Genomic DNA, 6,000 nt, shown 5'->3' with positions numbered 1-6,000 from the left:
GGTCTCAAGGCCAGAGTGATACTGTTTTGTGAGAAACAAGGATTGAATGGAAATTTTGAGTTATGACATCTGTAACCTTGTCAATGGATTGTTTTATAAATTAAAGATTAAAGAGGAGTGTGTGAGTATCTGTATTCTAAAGCAAAATTTATGAAAAGCTTTCAATTATGGGTGGGTGAGTACTTGTCTGGTTCTACCAATTCCACCCATGGGCCGGATGAGTTTTAATACTAAAATTGATCAATAGGAATATGCTTAGAACTAGAATAGTTAATTAATAACCTGAAGACTTCTCAAATGAATAGATCAACGTTGTGCTTGATTCAATTATGAAAAAAGCGTTGATTCCTTCAAGTTAAGTCTGTTATAGTTTCCCTTCTATATCTGGTTTATTCAAATGAAGGTTAGTTCAGTCTTGACTTTGTTAGAAAAATTCATTAAGAAATTTAAAATGGTGGAATCGTCCCTATATTTTTGGGCATGGGAAATTTCTCGGTTTCGGTTTTCGGAATGACCACCAGCCTAGTCTCGTGCCCGAACATTCGAGGGGGCGAGGCCTCGAATGGGAAACCCTGCCCCGCGCATGAGGAAGCTACTTCTGCTCCTACCATCCGGGAATCCGATGCGCAGAGGGGCAGTGGGATCTCATAGTTGGTATCACTGTTGTAAATTTACGTAACAGCAGCAAAAATTGCTTATTAAAATTTTTAAAGCAAATCTGGGAAATAATGTTTTCGCTTGTTAATATTATGTTGAAGGAACTTCAAAAATTGAAAACTCATAAATTGAATTGGAATTTATAGATGGATACCCCGAATCTATCTGGCATTCCTAAACTCTCCCAGAGTCAGGATATAATACCCTTTGCATTTGAGCACCTCATCAACTCTGCTACAACCCAAGTGAGCAGAGTGAGACTCCCACGTCATTTTGAGATTCTTTACTTTCTTGATCCTCTTGAGAATTACATTGGTATATGTAGTTTTGTGGAGGATGATGTATTAATGTGAGTACTACTAGTGGTCACCATCAGAGGCTCAGGCAAAATATTTCCTTAGCCATGATTTTGATAAGGCTAGGACTTGTTCAACATGTACAACTCTTCGGTCATTCACCCAGGAACTTCAGAACTTCATGCCGAGTTTTTAGGCTTCTTAGCCGCTTTATCCCTACAGATAGAATTACAGCACCTCTTTCTGTAATGAATCGTGTGTACCATGGTATGTTTGCTTCATAGTTTTGCTTCTTTATGCGTACGCAATTGAGGCAGTGATTTTGGGCCGTGATGCTCTATGTATATATCAAAAACTTTTGATAATAAACGATGTTTTGCAAAAAAATTCCAAATTATTTTCATGATTGTGAATATGGTTACTAAAATTCTCAAAGTAAATCTTGTTTCATGAAGTTTAATGAAATAATTATATGTTTAAAGAATAAATCACAAAAAATTAAATAATCATAAATCTATTGTCAAAGTTAAGTTGACAAAAATCTCATTTTGTCAGAATCATGTGGCGCGTGGTCCGTGCAAGGCAACCGGATCCTCTAACCGATGTGACGAAGAGTTACATCCGGATGTTCGAAAAGCCCTGCACCGATCCCAACCTGGTCCCTTCAAGGTTGAAGGGGAGCAGTTAGGTGAAGTAGTGGAGAAGTAGATTGAGGCTATGGAAGAATACTTTGATGTAACTAGCTACAATGAGAGAAGCAAGATGGCTCTTGCTAGGTTAAAGCTTATGGAAACGACCAGGGTCGCTTGGAGGAATCACTGCGAGACTAACCGTCTCGATCAGAATACCCAGACCAGGACCGATCTTAAAGCTTACCTCAAAAAGAGGTTTTGTCCTCCGAGCTTCCTTGAAACTGAAATGAATGAGTTCTTGGAACTAAAGCAGGATAGCCGGACAATTAAAGAGTACCATCAAGCTTTTGCCCTTCTCCTCAAATATTCTCCTCAATTGGGTGAAGAGCAGCTAATGACAAGGTTCATTTGAGGAATGAACAAGGCATTGGACACCTTAGTGAAGAATGCCAAACCTGTCTCAATGGTGGCCAAAGCAGTAAGAATGGCAAAGGACTTTGCCAAAGCCTTTGTTGTTAAGGTCCCGCCAAAGCCTACACTCTCTAATTTTAAAAGATTCCAAACCCCGAGAAGTACTTCAAACTTTCCTCCCCCAAAGAGGCAGCAAGGCCCAATTCACAATCAGGATACGGGAAGATTCAGAAGTGAAGGAAGACCCTTCCCATAGAACACTTTCCAGAGGGATAGACTCAAAAGTGAGAACCGATGTTTTGGATGAACTCAGAAGTGAAGGAAGACCCTTCCCATAGAATACTTTCTCAGGATCCCCACCTCTTTAAAGGATCCAGAGGGATGAACTTAGAAGTGAGAACCGATGTTTTGGATGCCAGGGTTTTGGTCACCAACTGAAAGACTGCCCGACTCCTGCCATGTCAAGAGGATAGGGAAGTCAAGGACCGAGAGTGTAGAGACCAGCCCCTTCCTATCTGTCAGCTCGTCAACATCTGGGTAATCCCAGGAGAACTCCAGCTCAGCCATCTGCCTCTGTCCAGAGTAGCCTCAGAACTCCTTCCCAGAACTCGGGCAACCAAAGAGAAAGAGTTCCGCCTCAGACTACTGCAGTAGCCAAGAGCAGTCACAATAGCAGAAGTATTGGAAGAGGAAAGAGGACAGATTTATGCAACAATTGAAAACCAAGGGCCAAATCGCCAATTCTCTGTCATTCATAAACCAGCTGAGTATCAAGGTAAGCCTTTTAAGCTTTTGATTGATTCAGGCAGTACTGATTCTTTCATTTCTCAAGGATGCTTGCGTAAGCTAGTCTTAGATTAGAGATCAGGGAAACCTATGCAAGTTGAATTGGCAAGTGGGAAGATTCTTTTCACTCACCTTGAGAGAGATCATATTTAGTTCAATCTAGATGGGAATTTAACTGACTGTCAGTTCAGAGTTATACCTTTGGGAGTTTTGGATGGGATCCTTGGAATGGATTGGCTCCACAAAAATCAAGCTGACATTCACTGTCATAATGGAACCATTTTCTTCCGTGACCTTCACGGATCAAGGAACCAAAATTTTAGGATCCCCAAGTCTGCAACAGTTAGTAAAGGCTTCTAAGTTACTAAAAGGACTTAGAAAGATGCAGCGCATTTATCTTGTCAAAATGAATCCGGTAGACTCAAAGTTAAAAGCTAAAGAACCTGAATGGTTAAGTGATTATGATGATTTATTCCCAGTAGAGCTAACAGAGATGCCCTTAATTCGGGAAGTAGATCATGTGATAGAGTTGACCCGCGGAGCTTAGCCTGTAGCCTTGCGCATGTACAAAATGCCAGTTCTTGAAGCCATCGAACTCAAGGAACAGCTTAGACAGTTATTGGAACAAGGGTTTGTAAGACCCAGTGTTTCACCTTGGGGTGTGCTAGTTCTCTTTCAAAAAAAGAAAGATGGAATGCTAAGACTCTATGTGGACTACAGAGGTCTCAATTAGCTGACAGTTAAAAATAAGTATCCTATCCCCCAGAATTGATGAGCTTCTGGTGGACAGGCTAAGTGGAGCCTAGATCTTCACAAAGATAGATCTCAAATCATGGTATTATCAGATCAGATTAATGAACAAGATATCCCAAAGGATAGCCATCAATACTCGGTATGGGCATTATGAATTCATTGTCATGCCGTTTGGATTGACAAATGCCCTAGCTACATCCAATCGCTTAATGCAAGACATTCTCAAAGAATACTTGGATGTTTTTGTTCTTGTTTTCTTGGATGATATTCTGATTTACTCAAAGAATGCAGCTGACCATGAAGCTTATGTCTCAAAAAAGTTCTTGAGACTCTAAGGAAGCACCAAATCTTTGCAAAAAAGAGCAAATGCACTTTCTCTGCCGACCATGTTGAATACTTGGGCTTTCTAGTATCAAAAGATGGAATTTCTCCAGATTTTGCAAAAGTCCAAGCAGTCATAGATTGGCCTGAACCAAAGACACTGAAAGAAGTCAGAGGATTCTTGGGATTGATTGGTTGGTATAGAATTTTTATACCAAAGTATGCTCTCATAGCTTCCCCTTGACAAATCTCCTCAAGAAGAATATTCCATTTCAATGGTCTGCCAGGTGCCACAGTGCTTTTGATAAGCTGAAGACTGCCTTGGTATAACCAATCTCATTCTGAAGTTGCAAGATTTCTCTCAACCCTTTAAGGTAGTAACTGATGCCAGTGGTTTTGCCCTCATGCAAGAAGGTCATGCAAGAAGGTCATGCAATGGTCTATGAGTCCCTAAAATTCAGAACGCATGAGAGGAATTATGCTGTCCATGACCTGGAACTACTTTCAATAGTATATGCCCTGAAGTTGTGGAGACATTACCTACTGGGTCAAAGATTCACTTTGATGAGACAGATCATCAGAGCTTAAAGTGGATCTTCACTCAGAAGGATCTCAACATGCGCCAAAGAAGGTGGATGCAGACCCTATAGGAATTTGATTTTGAAATCAAGTACCACCCAGGCAAAGAAAATGTGGTAGCAGATGCCCTCAGAAAAAAAGCCTCCTTGCTTGCAATTACTGTAGTGTCAAATCCTTTGATTATTGAAGCAAGAGAGATCATGCACAGGATAGATCCTTTGTCCCTATTGCTACCCTACTTATGCAGAAAAGAAAAACTCCATAGGAGTTGAACCAAGTTTAAGGGTATAGCCTAGATGATGGAATTATGCATTCCCAATGATGAGGGAACTAAGGGTCAAATTCTAAATAAAACCCAATGTTTGTGAAGAAAAGCTTCTTTTGGCTTGGTCTAAAAAAGGATGTGCTTAATCATGTATGTCAATGTTTGACCTATCTCAAAAAGTCAAGGCCGAGAGAGTAAAAATGCCTGGGAAGTTACATCCATTAGACATCCCCCAGATGAGGTGGGAATGTATCAATATGGATTTTATTACTGGATTACCTTCATTGCAATCAGGTTGTTACAACTCCATCTTTGTGGTATTTGATAGACTAACCAAAGTTGCCCATCTGATTCTAGTAAAAGAAACCTACACTGTACTGGATGTGGCCAGAGTGTTCCTCAAGGAAATCTTCAAACTGCATGGCCTACCCAGGAGAATAGCTCGAGGAGAATAGTAAGTGATCAAGATCCCAAGTTTATGTCAAGATTCTGGACTGCATTTTTTGAAGCAGTAGGAACTTTCTTGGATCTCAGCACAGCTCACCACCCTAAGATCGATGGTCAATTAGAAAGGGTAAACCAAGTAATCGAAGATATACTTCGGTTACGCTGTGGCAGGGAACCCAAGAAGTGGCTAAGTTATCTGCACCTAGTCGAGTTTGCCTACAATGCTTCTTATCACCGAAGTATTGGGATGAGCCCTTTCAAAGCTCTGTAGGACAAGATTGTTTAACTCCATTAACTTGGTCCGCCCCATTGATTAGGGTTGAGATGTCTAGACAGATGCTTAATGACATGGAGGAGCAGATGCAATCAATTCGCAAAGATATAAAAGCTGCCCAGGATAGACAGAAGCAGTATGCACATAAGAAGAGGTCAAACAGAAAATTCGAAGAAGCAATATGCACATAAGAAGAGGTCAGACAAAAAATTCGAAGAAGTAGATATGGTCTTTATTCGAGCACGCCCCAAAAGAAGTTCTCTATCTCTTGGGAAGTACAAGGAGTTACCCCCCCAGATATTGTGGGCCATATTTGATTACAAAGAAAGTAGGTAACTTAGCCTACGAGCTTCTTCTGCCTCCTCATCTCAAAGTACATAATGTATTTCATGTCCGCCTTCTTAAAAAGTATATACCAAGCCCGAATCATGTGCTTGATGAGGAAATCTTAACTTCTTCAACCCAAGGGCAGATGGAACTCCAACCTGAAGAAATCCTTGATGTTCGAGAAAAGGTTCTCAGGAATAGAATTCTGAGAGAATTATTGCTTAAATGGAAGTTCTATCCTTTTGAAGATGC

The sequence above is a fragment of the Cibotium barometz genome, chromosome 2 (genome assembly GCF_041138505.1).
Source record: "Cibotium barometz isolate CiBa-2024 chromosome 2, ASM4113850v1, whole genome shotgun sequence".
NCBI classification, from domain to species: Eukaryota; Viridiplantae; Streptophyta; class Polypodiopsida; order Cyatheales; family Cibotiaceae; genus Cibotium; species Cibotium barometz.
This window is presented reverse-complemented; position numbering follows the sequence as displayed.